Below are 20,614 nucleotides of genomic sequence, written 5' to 3' on the forward strand. Positions count from 1 at the left end.
TGGTTGAAATGTGCACAGCTGTACACAGCTGGAAAGGAATTCCAGTTCATCGTTCTTTCTCTGTGCTGGGCAGATGTTGCCTGAAACCTCCCGAGTTGTTGAACTCATGAACATACATGAACTTACCAAGAATTCTGTAACAAAGAGGTTCATGTGGCAGAGGGTTTAAACCTGGAGCCAGTTTCTACACCACAGGCCATGTTCAACACAAATCTGTGCCTTGGGCAATGCTTCAGCAACTTTCCCACAGGGGAGAAAAATGGATCCCATCTTATGGTGAGACCAAAGAGCATTCTTCCCTTCCTCTCTTCCTCCCTCCCTCCCTGACTTGCTCTCCTGATTTGTATATTTTAACTTGTGCTTCTTTTTTCTTTTCAAAACCTGCATCTTTTAGTAATTTTAAGTAATTCTAAATTTAGAAATTCGTATCTATATTTTAATCTTTTTTATGGAAAAATGTAGCAAAAAGTGCCCTTTTGCCAATGTAGAATGGAAAATACCAGCATGATTTGCATGTGAGATTGATGTGATGATTCTAAAATTTAGTAATGTGTATAGAATTTTGGTTTAGTTCAGATGTGCTTCCCTTAATTTTAGGTGTATTTTCTTCTCTACCTTTAAAGGAGAACACCTCTTCTGGAATTCAGCTCCTATCTCTTTATCTGTTCAAGTGCCTTGTTAAGTGGCTTTCTTTAACTAAAAGATGACAGTGTGTTATTTGACTCACAGCTTAGCTTTTTACAAGAAAAATTGCCCTTCATACATTTCTGGTTTGATATGACACTTTAGAAGGTCTTTTTGCCTGATCCAGTGCTTACTGAAACATGGAATTTGGGGTTTTTTCCCATTGCCTTCAGTAAACACAATCTCAGCAATCCAGAATTAGGCACCTTCAATTTTCCTTATGTGGGAAGCAACCCAAAATTCTTTTTGGACATAAATCAGGATATCCTTGATTTTTTTTTTTTTCTGTCCAAGAAAATGAAAGCAGCAGAAAGCAACCTGATCAGGTTACCTGGGCCAGTGCTGCAAAATTCTTAGCAGGCTTGTACTAGAGGATAGGAGTGAACCATGTCCAGGTGACTCATCACAGACTCATCGCAAGCTCTAGGAGGGTTGGCCAAGAAAGCATCTGACTGACTCTTTGGCAACAGCAGCAGCCTGCTAAGCCCGTTTCACGTTTCTCCACGTGTCTGTGATTAAGAAAAAGCAGTGATCCCACCACAGTGTCAGTGTCATGTTTCCATCTCTGTGAGTCAGCCATTTAGAGGAGAATGGGAGGCATAAAGAAGCCTGGCAGCGCAGATTTCCATCTAAGAGGTGATGTGAGCTTCCATGGGGCTGCATCAGCCCCTGAGATGGAGACATTTGCTTTAACTGTGGCATCATCCCTGCACAAAGGTTGGACTCAGAATGTTCCCTCCTGAGTTCATGTAAGGCAGCAGATTGCCAAGCAGAACACTGAAATTGCCTTTGATGCATCTGCCCAGGTGACTCATCTGTGAGCACTTCTGATCTGAGCAGCAGATTGAATCAAAGCATCTCTGAAATGGGTGGGTCACCCTCGTGCAAAACTCAAATCCTTCACATGACCAACTGCACTGGAGAGATTTAAGGGAGTGCAATAATTTTTAGATTTTATTTGCACCATTCCATATGAAAAATGTTTCCATGAAATCAGGGCAAAAGAGTAAAATACCTACAATTATGAATTTTGAAAACAATAATTTGAATTTATAGTTCACCTTCTGAAATTTTCATTATTAAGAGCACACAGAGCTCTAATTTGCAAGAACCACCAAGCAATTTTAGCTTCTGTGGGCAGAGCTGGCTATGTAAAGCTGGTCCAAGAATCCCCTTCAGTGAATCCCTACACAGCAATGCCCTGTACTGGTTCTGAGACTACAAATGACATGCACTGTGACATCACAGGCAAAGGCTGGCTCAGGGACTGGGGCATCTCAGAAGCCCAAAAGGCTCCTGCTGAAGTCAGTAGGAACCCTGGACCTTTGGCCTTTTTTACTTGGATGAAAATGCTTTCTTTGTGGTTTTATGAACTTAGGAATTTGTGCTCTTAATCCTGTTCCCTTGGAGTTGAGAGACAGGATGTGTTGTAGTTGCAAAACTCAGCAGGTGAAGTCATGAAGCAGAATCTCTAGAGAAGTAGAGCTTTTGCAGTTTGATTTGCAAGAAAAATATGCTCACAAGGAGTCTTGGGCTTAGGTTCAGAAAGAAATTGATACACATACCTTTTGCAAAAAGGTGTTCTGCAAAGGAGAGGATAAGTGTGCTCCCTCCTTTTTAATGCTTCCCTTGGGAAGGAAAATGGGGAGAGAATCCTCTGTAAACCTTTCCATTAGATCTACTGATTGTAAAGCACAGCTTTAGCTCAAAATTTCAATTTGGATCAGTTTTCTGTATATTTTGTAGTTTTTTTAACATTTGTGATAATTTATTCTGCTGTAATTTGCATCTGCTTTCAGATAGGAAAAACTTAGTATGGCATCTGGAGGTCCATTTGAAAAAGGAGTGTCCTTACCAGGGTAATTACTGGTGCAGAGTGTGGGACTAATTCATCTTCCTTCATTGTTAGTGCCAGTGTTAACAATGAGCTGGTGAGTTCAGAGCTACTCAGGCAGGTTTGGGCTCCACTGGTATTTGCAGTGCTATATGTGTGTCAGACCATCTTATTTTGTATTAATTTCCAAGTTTTTCTCATAGGACTTCCAATATGGAACTTTTGCACAGGATGAAACGGGAACTCCAGTAACTGATCTCTTCAGGGTTAGTTGGCTCTCTCACTGCTTGTGTTGGCACTGCTTGGGTTTAAAGCTTCCAATTACAAAATTTTGTCTTTTTGCCTGAAAAAGTGAAGTTCATTTTGAGGTTAATTGAAGCTGTATTACAATGACAGATATTTCACCTATTGGTACATTAAACTGTGTTCCAGACTTTGGTCTCAGTACCCTGTGACATATCCTTCTTATATTAATTAAACTGTATTACGCTCTAGTGAGAGTTTTAATACAAAGAAATGAATACAGTGAAGGTTGTTTAATATGGTAAAAACTCCAGGATGTCTTCTAATGTTACAGAAGACTCAGAAATGTTGTGTTTGGGAGGAGTCTAACCTTATATAGTTGTACTTTCTTGAAAAAATACTTTAATCTTGCTCTCCTCTCTTTCAAACAGCCACCTTTTGTCAGTACAAAAGTTAACACGGTTAAAGCCTGTTTTTGTAATGTCTGACTTTATTGCTCAAAACACTAAAAATTATATCTCAGTCTTGCAGAAGGGGATGGGATTTTCTTTGTCTCAGTGGTAAAATACTTTGGTAAATGAGAACAGTGGGATCTGAAGAATTTTTTTGCATATGTGGATATAAACTTTTTTCTTTATTTTTCAAGTTGAAAAAAAATTACTAAGTAGCTGGATTTTTTTTTTGTCCCAGTTGTAAGCTTACTATTTCATTTTGGGCATGTAACTTTCTGCAACTGTTGGATTTTATGCTTGAGAGTTTTCTGAAGAGTTTTCTGAAACCTTTCAAGATTTTAAGAGGTATTTTTATACCGTTTTGCTTTCCAAAATGGTATAAAATTGTAATTTTTGTCTTTTAACGCTGGTAACTGCCTGGCCCCTCCTTGTCACTCTCCTGATATGGTTTTTAATCCTTCAGTCTCTGGTGAATCTGTCGGCGGGGCGAGCAGGGGGCCGGCTCTGTGGCATTGGCAATGCTGACGAGTCTGTCAACACGGGGTGTGCGATTGTCCCCCGGAGCTTACATCCAAGTTTGTTGTACCAGGCAGAGAATAGAATGTGGGAGAAGTTATTCTGAGTGTGTGTGCATGTGATTGCAGTTTCCAAGGAGACCACCTTCTTTGTCTGAACATGTCCAAAATGATTGCCTAATTGATCTCATCATGTGGGACACTCTGTCTGTCTTTCTGTCTGCTTCTCTCATGCGTTCTCTCCTCCACATTGTTAATCAGAAAGTAAAAAATGAAAAGTTATGTTCTTGCAAAGAGCCAAACAAAGCCATTAGCCTGTCCAAACGACAGGCTGGGGCTGTCCCTTAGCCAGAACCGATGGGCAGTGTGTCACCAGTGGGCATGTGAGACATGTTGCTGCTACTATTTCTCCCCAGTCTGTGCTCTAACTCGTGCATAGATGATGCTGAGCGCGTCTTTGAAAGAGACAGCTGTTAATGCTCCTACTGAATTTCCACTAATTATAAAATGAAAGGACTGGCTCTCTTTTTCTTCCCAAAGCTCAATAGTCTAGTTTCACTGATTAAAGAACCAACAACAAAAAAATCCCACAACACACAAAAAGCTCAGGGAAGGAGGAGACGTCAGCCAGTGCCGGTGCTGAAAAGCATGCTGATGTGCTTTTTTTGTTGCTTGTGGTTTTGTTAGTACTGATGATGTGCTAATGAAGGCCAAAGCTCTTTCAAATTTAGTCCCTTGACACTGGAACTGGAAATGAAGAGCTCAAGTTTAAAAACATTCCTGCTAAAGGGAGGAGAATATTGCACAGGGCAGTAAGAATGAGGTGCTGCAGCAGAACTGCAGGTCACTTCATACTGCAATTCCTATCACTCAGGACTTTGGCCAATCCCCACTTTCTTGCTAAGCAAAAACTCCTATTAAACTCAAGAGAAATTTAACCTGAGCTATGGAAACACAATGTTATGGAGACAGAAATTACATCACAGTTCAGTATGTAAAAAAGCTTATTAGAGTATTGAAAAAATATAGCAACTACTGGAAGAAATATTTTTTTTATCCCCTCTGTGGTTTTATTTATTTATAATTTTTATTACAATCCTCTTCCATAGAAATGCAGTGCTTAGAGAGGAACATCAGTTGCATAGCATGGTTTTGTTTGTTTATTTGTAATAAGTGTCTATATAATCTGTGTGAAAGCGGGGAGAGGGCATAGTCTGTATCAGTTTATCTACTGTGTGTCACAAGGGGGGTAAATACCAGCTGGCACAGGAAATAGGTCCAGGCACACGTAAACCAATGGAATGAAGTGTGGAGAGCTTGAGAAGAGTCTCAGAAAATACATGCAGTTTGCAGGAGCCACAGCTCCCAACTTCCCTGGTGGCATTTACTGGAGAGAATATGATTCATCTGTCTCTTCATGAAAAAGTCTCCGTTAGAAGCCAGTCCCTCTCTGCCTTTCCTGCAAACTGGACAGAAGGGAATAGTCTCAGAGGCTTTGACTTGCCAGTCCCTGCTGCCTCCTTTCTTTGCTGTGAGCAGAGCTGGTGAGCTGCTGGGTTCAATCCAACACGGAATCTTTGCCATTGGCCATGCCCCGAGCATGGAGGGGTTACAGACTGGTCCTTACTGCATTCACACGTCTTTGTGACAGAGAATATTTTCTCCATGTTTCATAAAGATCAAAATTTAGGCAATAAGCAGCTTGAGGACAACTTAAATGACTGAGAAATCCAGATAATGTTACAGACTGAGACCATTAGGTGGGACAGAGCAGGTTAGTGCAAACTGGGGTGAAGCAGCAGTTGTAGTCAGCACCTGGGGGTTAATTTAGTGGCCTGTTTAGGGAATGATAAAAAGATACAGTACTGTGGCTGTGAATCTTAAATGTCCATCACAAGCACTCTGGTCCTCCCTGTACAACTCTGGGGAAATTCCTGAGCTGTATTTAATTAAAGCATGATAAATGGTGTATTTGAGCAAATAAATTTCTTTCCCCTTCTGTTGCTCCCTTCTGGCCAAAGCCTGAGGCCATTTCATTTCTCTTCTGTTCTGGAAAAGTGATATGAAGAGGAGCTCATGACCTTTTAATTTGAATGTCTTATGATTCAGCTAAGAACAATCAAATTTGTAGATACATTGGATTTATTTTCTTTTAAAATAATAGCTGTTTGAACCTACTTGCATTCCATGCAAACAGGTAACTGTTGAACAGGATTCATCTTTGACAGGTTAGCTGTGAGGCAGCGCTTTGCAAAGTTTTCCAGAGAGACCTGTTTGCTCTGGGAATCTGACAAGGGGCAGCACAATGGCAATAAGGAGCATGCTTGCTGAGCAGCAGAGGTGCTGCTCACACCTCAGAGCAAAAAGAAGCAGCTCTCACCCCCAGTGTCTGTACTTGCACCTTCCTGGCCTGAATGACCAAGGCTCCCAAGTGATGTGTGCCTTCATTTGCAATATGGCTGTTTGGAGTACTGCACAAACAGAACTGCTTCCATTTAACATGAGGGTTGTGAAATAAACATAAATATAGACTTCTCTGGTGTGCTTGATAAAAGACATCTTTCTGAGCAAAAGGCTGAGATGTGACAATCAGCTTGAGCATACATTTGAAAAAAATCTCTATGTACTCTGTAGAGATTCAGCTGCTTTTGAAATAAGTGTCAGGTATTAGACCACCAAGTCAGAAGTGACAGCAGTGAAGGACACAACTGCCCTTTCACTTGTGCCCTGAAACACTGAGCTCTCCAGACATACCTGCCTGCTTGCTGCCCTTATGTCACAGCTGCCAGAACAGACAGGCTTAAACATTTCCTCCCTCTTGTTCCCTCACCTCCCAATCGCTATTTTCCCTTGTCTTAGCTCCTCCCACAGCATTTTATCAAAAGATGTTGGACAAAATCATGCTCTCAAAGGGTGCTCCTGACTCACAGAAACTGTATTTATTATTATTATATTATTTATTATTCAGCCAGATTCCCAAATACAAACTTTTTATTTGGTGCTTCTACACTTGAGATCTTTAAATTCTTTAGTACAATATTTTGGGCCAAACTTAGGCTCCGCCGGGCTGGATCTGCCCTTCTTGTGGGAGTGCTTATTAAACTGAAGTTAATGAACAGTAACCATGTAAGAGCTTTCACCTGAGGCAAATTATTTCTATTGCCATTTTTAAAGTATATTCTATAGTACTTCAACAGAATATGTTTTTAGTAATCTTTTTAAGCTAAAGAACGTATTAGAAGAGGTCCTTTTTTATATATAGCTATTGTACACGTTTTGTCTTTGGCACATACCCTTTCCATAACACATTTTGTTGTGATTATAATCAAGAAGACTCAACATGTTTTTTCAGTATTAGGAAACATTTTTTAATTTGATTAGACTGGAGAACAGTTTACCACAGTATCAGGCAAGTCAGGGAATCCCAGCATTTGCTTTTCCACATGGTCTTGTATCTCCCATAAGTAAAGCAAGCTGAGTGGAAGCATGTTACACCCATGAGGCAGGAAGGCACAGATGGGATTGCTCTTCTTCCTCCCTGGAAGTAAGAAAGTTTATGAGGAGGTAGATTCAAATTAGGTAACTCTGTATTCTTTATATTTTAGCATTTGATTTCATGTGAAATCATCTATGATTCTTTCTGTAACTGATTTCACTGGTCCTTTCTGGCTCTTTCTTTTCTTCCATGACAGGGAGGTCTATTCTGTTTCAGTACATGGTTCTAAGGGTATATGGAGCAGAGAACACAACAAATATCTTTGTTATTTTACTCAGTTTGAGTCTCTTTCTCTTTTGCTCGCTATTTTGAGTAGAACATAGCTGTTTTCTTGCATTTCAATGTCAAAGGGACTGCATTTTCTGACTGGGACAACATCCCAGATGTGTCTTCAGATCTTTTAGGCCCCTCTTGAGGCTGTTTCCCACTGTTCTGAGAGTTTAAGTGCTAGGGACAGGCTGTTGTGATTGCCACACTGCTCCATGGACAGGAATCAGTACACTAGGGCATTTTCTCACTCTCTGTTTTAGTATGTAAACATTTCCAATCTCACAGTGGAGTCAAAGGGTGTAACTGTTGAAAAATCAAAATAATACAAGATTTTGATCAGCCTCACAGAGTGTTTGGAGCCAAAAATGTGTTTTCAGAGACCCACTTACACTGGGCATTGGCACAATAAGATCTGCCCATCTAACAGGAAACTACCATCCCTGATGGTACTGATAATTAATTTAATTATATCACCTGTGGCACCACTTGTTAGATTGCCTTTGAATACAAGGTGTCAGAATAATAGTACTTCATGGATATTTAGGAAGTTATAATTAAAAATTATTCTTAAAATATCACTTCCATTTCCACTTACGTTTTTCTAATTTAAACATTTCTAAATAAAAATCAGAAGCAAAACTATTCTTCTTCTTCCATGTACTCTGGTTTTGCTACTCCCACAATAGTACAGCTTAATGTGCAGAAGCAGAACTTTCCACCTTAGTCCAGAACTGAGAACTACAGGAATGATCAGACATTAGATACATTCACTACTCCAGTACCCTCAAAAACTACAGGAATCTCAAAAATCATTCTACTTTGACATGAACACATTTCCTTCAACAACTTTCTGTTGTGGAAAGGTTATTCATCCTTTCCTTGCTTCACAACAGCCTGGAAGTGAAAATGCTTCTCTTAAAAGTGAGGCTGGTTTACAGAAAATTTTATTAATAGCCACCTCTGCCAGGGCAGTGAGGCATACAGAATGCATTCCCCCCTACTACTGGGGTGTCCTGAGCACACGGTGACAGAGCCTGAGCTCGGGGACATGGGACGAGGGAGGTGATTTAGCACAGCCCAGGGCAGGCGTGGGAACTGCCCCCACCTCTCAGGCAGGCTCACACTGCCCCTTGCAGAACAATCAGGGGGATTGTGTTGCTTGGCTGTTCAGTGCAGCGTTTGGAGACTTGCTAATGATCCATTCCAAATGGTTTGGCCAGGCAACGCTTTTGTACAACTCAGATGTAACTCAGATATAACCTTGTGTGCTTCCCACTTTGTGCTGTGACAGTGCTGCTGCTTACACGGGCTTTGACCACGTTTCTAAAAATAAGAGTCTTTTACCTCAGTCATGAACTTATTTTTTGGAATATTGGAGAAAGCATCAGAACACAAGAAACATCTTTAATTAATTGACTGAATAACCAAAAATACTTGTCTCCCTTGTCACACACAAGTGAGTCTCATAATAATTGTGCAGATATCTTAACATTTATTTCAAGTTCCTAAAGCTCTGATATATAATTCATGATTTACAGCAGAGACCAGAAATTAAGAGGCTGGATCCTATTTTCATTGAAGCCAACAGCAGAACTTGAGCCAATGCCCTGTAATAGGACAACACACTATTCCTCCAGATCCATTAGCTTTCTCAGTATAAACCATTTTAGCATCTGCCCTCCCACTGTCATGTGGTTCAAGTAGGAACTGGTGGCACCAGTGAAGTGTGAATAGGCAAACACAGTTTGGTACCTTACTGTAATGGGTCTGGAGCTCATGAGGATCCTGGCTCCAGCACTCACAATTCTGCGTTGCAGCATCTTTCCCAAAATTGACCTTGGGGCTGACTAATGAAAGGTGCTTATGTTATAGTTGGCACAGAAGAAAGTGCAGTCTGGAGGAAGATGTCTGTGATCACCTGTGATCTGATGGAAGTGGTGTAGGATTTCTGTGCTGTTGTCCATGCTGTTGGGTTGGAGATAAGAATGAGATGTACTGCTGTCCTGGGAAGATGCATCAAATCATTTTTCCAAAGAATTATATTGTCCCCTTTGCCTTACAAAATAAGGACAAATGGCCCAAGGGAAATGCTATGTATAATACTATCAAGAATAAATATGTTCTTAGAAAAACATTACCAAATGTAACCAAGAAAATACTTTCCTGGAAACTAGTGCACTAAAGTAAACTAAAAAATCAACCAATTTAACTTTTCTTCAAACACTGTCTGTGACACAGCAGTGTCTGCTGCAAGCTGCAGGGGTTGCATCAAATGCAAAACAAAAAGAAGTCAAACCCAGGATTTTTGCTACAACATGTTAAAACTATCAAAGGTATAAATTTTGATGATCTGATCAGAAGTGTAAAAATGTATTTTTCCCCCTAAGTTTTCCTGTCTAAATTAGTGGGAAATTGCTGCTTTTAAGTTGGCTGCACCCGATAAAAAATCTATTTTTTATACAGAGATCCATGCTTTTATATCTAACCATGTGTGACTCAGTCTGACAGAACTTCACCAATACCTCTTGCTCCAAAATGGCTTCACACCCTAAATCCTGTGGCAAAACCCTCCCGTGGCACTCCTTCTGAAAGAATACCTTCTCTCACTATCACTTTTAAAATTTACTAGTCACTTATACTTCTGTCATGTTCTTGCTTATAATATTCTGAGAAATGCAGTGTCAATATGGGTTGTTTCTTTTATACAAGAGGTTTATATGACAGCTGGCTGCTCTCCGAAATGGACTGGTAGAAATAACCCAGTTTTCAGGCAGAGGAAGGAAACCCAACTACCTCCGTGGTAACAGTTCAATCCAAAGTACTCTTTAAATGCTAAGCAATTTCTGAGGCTGAGTTTGGATGAAATCCTATCTACAGTCCTTGTTTATCTATTTTTCTTGTTCTTTACACCTCATCTAAACAAGCCTGTCTGCATAGAATTAGATGCAGAATTCAAATCTTGAGTTATTTATAATTTGAACTTTTTATTTCAGAACAAAATACTGTGTTGAGGACAAGATTTATTCTTTTTGTCCCAACGTGGGTGTCTTGGTTTCAAAGACAGGTGTTTGCCAAGGAAGGCAGGAACCTTTCTTAGAATGGTAAAATATTACTTCCTTCCCTTGGGATTATTATAACTTTGAAATTAAGGGGCTTTCAGGCAAAGGTATGGGAAAAGGGGTGTCAGTTCTTTACTTGTGTGTGTGTGTGTATAACAAGGCAAACAAGCAGAACACAAACCCAGTCCCAGCCTCTCCTGGCGGCTCACTTCCCTTGCAGTGCAGTTCCGGGCACAGCCAGCAGGGGCGCTGCTGGCTCCTGGCCGGGCAGGGTTGTGGCATTCCCATTCTCTGAAAAATCCCTTTGCCCAGGATTTTTCTCCTGGGAAGCTGAGAAGCCTCAGAGAAAAAGGAAAACAAATTTGCTTCTCCTGTGTTGTGCTCACATGTGGAATATGTTTGGAGATTGTTTACCTACAGGTGATTGTTTCATTGGTTTCTGGTGTGTGTGTTCACTCGTTGGCCAATCAGTGCCAAGCTGTGTTGGGACTCTGGAAAGAGTTTTCATTATTATCTTTTGGCATTGTGTAAGTATTTTTTCTGTATTCTTCAGTATAGTTTCGTTTAGTATTCTTTATTATAGTATTATAAAATAATAAATTAGCCCTCTGAGAACATAAATTAGCCTTCATTGTTCCTGCCACAGGGCGCCCCGCAATACAGTACAGGGTGGCTGCAATGATTCCCCCGCGGCTGCAGGGGGCGCTGTGGCGCGAGCGCCTCTCTGCACGTGGGCCATGGCAGGCGGGATGGAAAAGGGGCTTCTCTGGCGAGCCCGCAGGGGCAGCGGGTCCCGGTGCCCTCATTGCCGCAGCCACAGCAGGAACCTTGGAATGGTGGTTGGAATGGCAGGGACGAGCAGGCCCTGGAGCAGCAAACTAAATGTAAGAGAAAATCCACAGCTGTAGTAGGAGCCATGGGTGTCCTGGCAGGGGATGTGGAGTCACATAGTGAGAAACTCGAAGCAGGGGCAGCAGCAGCAGCAGCCAGGCTTGCAAACACGGCCCCCTCAGAGGGGCTCAGGGTCCCAGGTTTTCCCTGAGGCACCCAAGTAGATGGTGAGGGTCCTTTCTAATGAGGTAGGATGTTAATAAGGTTCCAGTGCGACGGTGTAGATGGTGAGGGTCCTTTCTAGTGGGGTAAGGTGTTAAGGTCCCAGTGCAATGGCCGCTCTTACGACCAAAGGCTCACCCACAGAAAGGAAGAAGCAATACAGGGCTGGGCTCTGGCCATGGCAGTGAGTTCTCCCTGCAGTAACCAAGAGCTCAACCTTTCTCCCCTGATGCAGACAGCAAGAGAGTGAGAGGAGTTCAGCCCAGCCCAGCCCCTCACTCTCTGGCCAAAATCTCACAGTAATTCTGCCCTTCTCAAGAGAAAAGCCCCCATGCAAGAGAGAAGCCAGCTGCACCCTTCTCCCACTATGGCCAATTTTTGTGTCTCTCTTAAGTACTGATCATTATTGTTTCTAAGCAGCAGATGGGACAAAATTCCATGAGAGAAAGAAACCCGAAAGGAAAAATCCTAACCCCCACCAGTGGGATAATGCTCTTCTGTTCAAATAGGGATGAGTTAAACTAAAGCCGAACAGTGAGTGAATGAGAAAATTTGCCAGCTCAAAGGAACGGGGATGATTTCTCACATTTACTAATCAGACGTGCTTAAACTGTCTATCAGAGATAATTTTCTTTGTAAAGAAAGGAGACTTCCAAATCCACAGCACAGAAAATTCTAAAAGGAGCATAAAGACAACTTCATACAGTGATGGGTGGAGAAATCTGTGCTGCCTTTGGGATTCAAAAAAAGCAACAGCCTGCTAGGAATAGAAAACCACTGGCCAGGAATTTCAGGACAGTGGACCTAAAAAGGTGGTTTTCTGAGTTCATTCTTGAGCTTATAATATGTGTAAAGCTCCCCATGTGTGTCCTTTTGCTAGTGCTGGGTTTGCATTTGTCTCATCTGTGGCCTTCCTACCTTGCTGATGTTTTCATAGCACTCAAAGCATTCTGATTAGTACCTTTTTGTAGTACATCTAATCTCCACTGTTGATGATTTCCCCATCTCATGTGAAGAAATTTAATCAACAGACCCTTGGACTGAAAAGGCCATTTAGTCTGAATTTAAAGTTCAGTTGACCAAAACACCTACTCAGGTCCTCTTCTTGCAGAAGGGCAAAAGGGATCACTGAGAAATTCTGCTGTTTAAAAAAAAAATGCCATGAAAGCCCTTTTCCCCCCCACTCTTCAGTTTCATGTGAGACATGACGTATATGTGAAGTGTCATGTAAATTCAGTCTCTTCTGGTGGCTGGGTGTTCATAGTATCCCCTGTGGGCCCACAGGTTGGTTTTGTTACCAGTCATGAAAGACTAAATGGCTTTGTCATGTCTGTCTTTGGCATTAATAAGAATTTTCAGTGCTTTTAAAAAAGAACAAGGACACAAAAAAATACAATGAAGGGAACGGTGGTGTTTACCACGACTTTATTAGCTTTACTTGTAATCAGTCATGGAGCTGTCCAGTGGAGCAGACCTGTGGAAAAACGTGTTCCACCCCACAGCAAACAGTGCTGTGAATGACTGGATGGAGGAGGTGATGTGAACTGAGAGCCAGGAGGTGCATGGAGCAGTGCCCTGACCCAAGAGAGACTGAGGCAGGCTTTTCTGTGTCAGATTTGATTGGTTTGAGTAAACAGAGCCCGTGCATTTCCGAAAGGCTTTAACAAATGTGTGAGACATCCTGCAGCCCTGCGCCGGAGCAGTGCCACAGCTGGGAGCTCACCTTTCAACTGTGCTTTGCCTGCTTCCATATTTCAAAAGTTAGCAAGGATAAGATGAAAGTTTTAGCTAAGTTAATGCTTTTGAAACTCATGTGACCCTTCAAGTTCTTAGAACTGTAGCAGGAAAAGATTTTTTAAAAAGTGTAGTTGTTTTTCACATTGTAGCACATCCATAAAAGCCGTGCGTTTTAAAGTATGCTTCAGAGGTAAACTCCTTTGAATCCACAGAATAAATTTGCTGCATCGCATTAAATGTAAAATACACTTTTTACACATCTTTATGTTCTTGCAGAACTATCTGTTAGTTGTTTCTAAGCTAGAATAATGGTAATTTGGCTTCATTCTTCATCCTTGATTTCATCACATAGCAGAATATTGCTGACACTCTGCAACACTTAACACCTTTAGCAAGCATGGATTGAAAAAAACCAAAGGAAGAGCATGCCTTTCATATTCTCCTGTTTGTCTTTCTACAGGCTTTAGCTGCATTGCCTGTAAATGCTGCAAATCCAGACAAATTAGGATCAATACCAATACCACTGAAAAAGTATTTAAAAACAAAATACAATTATGCAGAAACACAAGGAAGAGACAACTGTCAGTGAGTTTCAATGAAATACCTGCCTTTGTTTCACTATTTTCAATTTCAGTGTGGTAGAATTTAATTTATTTTTGGGATGTGTTCTGCTTTGTAATGAAACCTTGTGGATTGAAAGCTTCAGCTGCTGCACGTTACATCTTGTCTTTTGAGGTTATCAAGCATCCTCTTGTAATGGCTCTAGAGGTGGAGAATGCCTTCTGTCACCTCAGAAGACAACTCCTATCGTTGTTTCTTGTTCTTCTGGCTGCACAGGCAGCTCAAAAGTCACACTTGGTTCCTAACAGAGGCAGCTGCTACTCATGGGATGAATTCCAGCTTAAACACCCAGCCCGAATCTCCTGGATGTCCAAGAGAGTTGGGGATACAGATCTCCTCTTGTAAAGAACATGCCAAAATGGCAGGGTTTTAAGTTCATTGCTGGGAATTCCCCACAGATATGTTACTTATTTGGGACATCTTTTGCATCTGTCCCTGCATGTAAGGCAGTGATTCTGAAGTGATTCCACATGCAGCCAGACTCTGCTTTAGACCTCCCAGCGTGCACAGACATTGACGTTTGGTCCAGGAGAGACTTCCCTCTTCCTGTGCAAATTCAGTAGCCTCTTACAAGGCTTCTGCCTCACCTTTTTCTCCCAGGTGATGGAAATGTGAGCTTCTCTTTTTGTGGTATCTTTTAAGCTATTCTGGCTGCCAGTTGTCTCTGCGCTTTTTTTTTTTTTTTCATGAGGGAATGGGGGAATGTTTATGAAATGGTTTTATGTCATACGCCCTTTAATGGAAACTTGAGACAAATCTTCTCAGCTTTCCTTAACACTCTCTTCTTAAAAGCCAGATGTTGAAAAAGTTTCAAAAATGTATCTGTCATGCTCAGAATCCAAGCATTTGCACACAATCAATTTTAGGCACGCAAGTAGTTTGCTGAATACAGAAAGACTCATGGCATCTGCTCAGAGGACTGGTGCTCTCAGCTGGATCCTTTCTGCTTTAGGAAGGTGAGATCTGGGGACTAAATCTCAGTCCCAGACCAGGAGTTTGCTCAGCCCAGGCTTCCAGCAGTGAGCTGCTGATCGGAGTGCTCATCATGAGGTGCCCCTTTTTCTTCATTGCTTACATCCACAGCTTCAGGGAATTAGATGGATGAATACCTGAACTAAGGGAGGATAAATTAGACACACAAATTTATCTGATAAGGTGAAAGTCTGGGACCAGATTCCATCCCTAGTGGCTCTACCTAACACAGCAGGAGCACTGAGGTAGCACCATATTCCCACTGCATTTCCTGTTCTCTTGTTCAGCCCTTTCCATTTGCTTTAACTGGCCTCTGGTGAAGGTGAACCAAGGGAAAGCTGCTTGGTCCCATTCAGTCACAGACCTGTACTCAGTCAAACACAAGGATAGCGAGGGCATGCAAATACTTTGGAAAAGAGCCACCATTTCCCTGGTTTAGCTCCCTCATGAAGAGAAATTATTTGTTTCACTGAGTAAATGCCTTGCAGTGATGCCTTGCTTCCTTTCTCTGATTGGAAAAGATTTTGTTGGGTTCCTGTCTCTTGCAGAGTTGGATCTTCCTCGACTGAAGTTTTTTTTGGGCCTGCATGGAAGCTGGAGTAGTCAATACCATCAGTTATCTCCCTTCACTGAGTAAAAACGGAATAGATACACTTTTCCTGAAGTGTAGTGTAGTTCAGTGCTAGCATGCAATTGGTTAGCATGTGTAGGATATGGGGTCAGAATGATTAGAATGGTTAAACTGATAATCAGGAGAAGGTCCTGTGGGAAAGGCAGAGCTGCAGGCTGGAGGGATGGGAGCCGGCTGAGGGGTGAGAGGCCATTATGGGTGAGAAGAGAGTCAGCTGGAAGTGAGATTGTGATTGGCTGGAGGAATGCATGGGCTGTGTATGAGCAGGAAGCTGATTCGCTAGAAGGACATGTGGCGTGCAGCATGGCAGCTGAGCCAGCCAATGGGTGCCTTCCTTCTGTTCAGTTCTGTTAAGTCTCGGTTTGGTTTCAGTTATGTCAGGTTAAAACTAAAGGTATAAAAAGGGGCCGATTTTTACAATAAAGAGATCTTCAGATACATAAGGGTGTCTGTGTTGCTTTGTTCCCCACTGCTACAAGCATATAACCATTTTTTAGGTTTGTAATTTTTACTGTAACTTTGCTTTTAGGGCATGAAATTTGGTGGCTGAAGCCGATGGGACTTCAGACAGTGCAGTTCCTGATTTTTTCAGCTGCCAATTTCCAGCCTATTTTTAAAAATGTGCACTCTTCTTTTAATAGTTAGATAACTTTAGTCCGTATTACTTTATATTGTGGAATTTTAGGTGAAGTATAAAAAAAGAAAGATGGCGCTTTTTTTTTCTGGCATAGTCTGCACTTTATGTCTCCGTCAAGTGCTTTTCTAAAGCTGTTTTTCCCAGACTGTGTGTTTTGCATGGGTGGGACAGTGGGTTATTGTTAGCCTGTTAGACACAACTCGGCTTGAATACCGTTCAGTAGTTTGGGAGGCAAGTCAGCTCTATTTGCATTTGTTCCAGTCACAAAGGTTTATAGGTCAGCAAAGGCTGGCTGGAAAAATTCAACATGCCAATGCACTATTCTTCTATGGTTGTCAGGAATTCAAACGTGCTGGTTTTTATATTTCTTCTTGGTCATGAATATATGATCGCGCTGTCTGAAGTCGCTTTGTTCCTTCAGAGCTTGGTACCAGCTGGGACTAAGATGGAGGATGTGACTTGATGCCAGCTTTCCCCCCCCTCTTTTGCCCACACTAATCAGCAGCAAATCAAATGTCCGTGCGTCTGGAGGCAGTGAGAGGGCACTGCTCACCACTGCACTCAGTGCTGCCGGCTTTTTCTCTTCTGTGAAAAAGAGCCCAGCTGAATAAAAGATGACATTTGTCCTTTAACAGAAAACATTGCATTAGCTTAATCTCCCTTCTGGTTTGGGTTTGGGTGCTCTTTTTTCTTCCTGTTTCTATTTAGGTATGTTTGGGTTACATCCTGAAATGTTTCCTGCTTAGCTAGATGCAGAGATGGTGTGGAGACCTTCATTTGTGTATAGCCTGAAAAAGAGTTGGCATCTTTTAGGATTCAAAAAACTGAAAGCTGTTCATATAGCTTTAATGTACACTCATAAAGATATCTCCTGAAAACTTTGGTGTATCACCAACAGCCTTATCTTTTGAGAGCTTGCAATCAAAGCTTAAAATACATACTAAAAAAGACTCTTTCCCAAAGAAAGCATTTCTTTAGCTTTGTTGTTCATCCTCTCGTTTTAGAGAAGGTATGGCCTTTTGCAGTTCTTGAAATGAAATATAGATTTATCCACTGTAATTCGATTCCTTCCAAGCTGCATTTTGAATTTTAAATGGTGTGTCTGAACGCATTGTGCAGGATACTATTGCAGTTTTGCTGGGAGCTGACATCTCATTTCCAGGCTGCCTCGCTGTAGCCCATTTCCCTGAAACCCGTAAGCCCCGCTTGAGCGGGACTGATTTTAACTCAGTTACAAAAACCACTTATCTTTATAGCTGTAGCTTGAGATCTGAGAATTTTCTTATGAAGGAATAAAATAATGCCAGATCTCCTTTTAATATGCTCATTGAAATGCAAACTGTGACCTTTCTTGTTCTGTTGTGAAGAGTCTTTCTGCAAAGTAGGGGCTGTTTGGGGGCATCGCATGTGCAGCCTGGGGAGGCAGCAGCTCCCCCTCCTCCTGCTGCCTCCTCGGGGCAGCCAGGGAGCCCCGTTCCTTTTGAATGCAGGATTGGCTGCCAACTTGGCACCATCGTTCATGTTTATAGATTTAAATTCAGCACATGGCTTTAACTCTTCAGCTGCACTGGCTGCAAACAATCGCCCCAAACCAAATGCAAAGGTATAATCAGCTCATTGTCTCTGCCTTGCCAAGTTGCATCTGACCCTTGGAAATCCAGTTGGGAACGTTATTTTAAATGCCAGCTTGGGTAAGACACATGCAGAGAGCAAAAGCATGTTTTACATGGAAATGTTTACAAAATATTAAATCTTTTCGGGAAAAAGCAGCTCCTAAAATAAACATTTTTAAAAATCACATAAAGTACTGAGGGGAAGATAGTCTGGAATAATTGAAAAAGATTCCACAGTTAGAATACTAGCAAGCACCAAAAAAATAGTTAAGAACCTTCTTTTTCAGCTTACACAACTACTGATGTGGTGCAAACAGCATAAAATTGTCCATTGCTGGAAATCAGTCTGAGAACATGTCATCATTTGGATGGAGGGTTTTTTGACTTTTTATAAAAACAGTTTGGTGTGTTTTACTAAATAAATATTTTGACTAAAATAGTTTTAACTATTTTATTAATCAAAATATTTTACCAGTCGTAAAATAATTTTTAAAATGCAATCATGATCGATTTGTTAAGAATGTTTTCCACAATTACAGACATACTGCTCCTGTGGCTTTAGTATCTAGTAAAGGAACAGCGATAACCTGACTGCAGATGTAGTCATGCTCTGAAATCTAATGTGAATCTTAGCTTCAAAATGGACAAATAAATATTTAATACAGTGATTGGGTGAGGACCATCCACCCAGTGAAACCACAGGCTGAATCCCACCATCTCCAGGCACTGCTAAGGTTTGGGTACAGACAAAGATGCAGAGAAATGCAATTTCCAAGGTTTTGGCTGCAGCCTTTTATCTGAATCAAAGATTTTTTTCTAACTTTCTCATGTGCTTCATACTTACAAGCATCTCAGTTATGACTCTTGGATACAAAATTAGTATAGTATTAGCACCTGTATTCAATCATATTAGAGCAACAACAGGGTTGGGGGGTGGAGGATTTACCTACTTTTTTCCCAACAATTTGCAAGGCATAAAGCACTTTGCATGTGACAAAATAGCTCTTTCATTCACAAATTATTTCCTTTAGCATTAAGTTCTGGATGCAGGTGAGCAGTGATCTGACTGTAAAACATTCAGTGTAATCAAAGGTAATTCGATAAGTCCCTTTCTGGGATTTTAAGTGTCTTCATAATCATGGATGTGATGTATTGGAAGCTTCTTTGTAGCTAGCTCTGAAAAAAGATGAAGAGCAACAATGCATCTCAGCTACATTGTAAACATGTAACTATATTCTTATTTTAGAATAATAAAAAATTTCTCTTTTCTTTTTCTCTCAAACCCTGCTGAGTGTTTTGGTACAGGATGCACTCAAAAAGCTTTCTTTTTGGCAATTTTTTTTATTCTTTAAAGTGACTAATTCTTTCGTAGTGCATCAGATATACCACATTAATCATTTCTTGGCATTTTTCTTCTAATTGACGTGTGTGTGTGTGTATACATCCGCATGTGCTCTTCCGTTGTTTCTGGAATTTTAAGGAGGTGAGAAGTACACAAACTGAAGAGTCTCTAATGGTTTGCTTGCTGTAGAAAACAGATTTATTTTTATAAAAATACCCACTGTTTTCTGACCTAGTGTGAAAGATGCTGTATTTATATAAACGCTAGTGTCGGAAACGCAGCTGTTACGTTACTTTGTGCTTTTATTGGTGTGGTTTCCACCAGTTCCTAAACCCCTAGGATCACTCCTAAGTGAAAGCAAAAGTTGCAGGCACAGCTTGGATGCCCTTGGGTGTCCTGGACTGCAGTGGATTTTTTGGCAATTGCAGCCACGATCGATAGGTGGAATTTTGGGTTTTGTTTAGTTTGGTTTAGTTTTGTGGAATTGGTTTTGAATAGTGGAGGGAAAATACAGGAATTGCATATTGAGATTTCAGTGCCACAGAAGAGGAGCAAGCAGAACACTGATATATCACAGTAATTTTGGATGATGACAAATCCTTTAATTAGGTGTGCATTGTGAGAGACCCCATGGATAAGGTTGTTTAGATTTTGCAGTTTTCTAGAGAGAAAAAATAATAAATCAGCCTTGGAGAATTGCTTTATTTTAAGGTGGAAAAAGGGCATGGGATTTTCTTACCTGGTGCTTTAGTTTTCCTCTACTTGTTCTCTTTTTTTTTTTTATTTTTCCCCAATACTGATCTTATGATCAGTGAATCTCTCCCCTTATGTTTTTCAGCACCTGCTAGGTCTGCCTCAGGGCTGATGGCTGTGTTCAAACCCTAGCAACAAACTCTGAAGAGGTAAGATACATGGGATACGTCAGTATTAGAAGAAATGGCCCTTTTCCTCATTGTGTTATCGTGCAATTTGTAGACATCCAGAAAAGCCAGGGATTTACAAGTATTTCCATGCCCTGACACTGCCAACAGCCCACTGAGCCTCACCTTCCCAGGGAGGTTATCCCTGTGCCAGGAGAGGCCCTCATCCCAAGGAGCTTGGATGAGGAGGGAGGACAATCTAAAACCTAAACTTCTGTAGAATTTTGTGTAGTACTTCACTGCTTGGTGCACATCCATGTGGACTAACTGCACAATGAAATATGGCCTCTGAGCAGATGGCCTCTAAGAACACTATTTGAAATTAATTTAATTATATTAATGCAGAAATCATGGCACTGCTTGATCCCTTTTCATTTCTGCTGCATACAGGAGTTTAAGGGTATTTCTGGTGTCAACACAACTCTTGAGCAAGAGTTCTTTGAGGAATTGGGGTGGAGGAGGACAGTTTCCTTTTGATTGCTGTTTGTTTGTCCCTTCACTAAGTTCAAGTCAGAGGCACACAGAGCAGCTGCAC

The 20,614-nt window shown here is 41.2% G+C and overlaps 1 protein-coding gene across 2 annotated transcripts in view; it reads left to right on the forward strand.

The window, feature by feature from the left end:
• PPARA (peroxisome proliferator activated receptor alpha) overlaps positions 1-20,614 on the forward strand; it is a 275,101-nt gene that overhangs the window by 68,187 nt on the left and 186,300 nt on the right. For both annotated transcript variants that reach the window (XM_030960338.1, XM_030960342.1), the window contains exon 3: positions 19,998-20,061. The gene's annotated coding sequence lies outside the window, so the exon portion shown is untranslated. The remainder of the gene's footprint in view (positions 1-19,997; positions 20,062-20,614) is intronic.

Source organism: Camarhynchus parvulus, chromosome 1A (assembly GCF_901933205.1).
Source record: "Camarhynchus parvulus chromosome 1A, STF_HiC, whole genome shotgun sequence".
NCBI classification, from domain to species: Eukaryota; Metazoa; Chordata; class Aves; order Passeriformes; family Thraupidae; genus Camarhynchus; species Camarhynchus parvulus.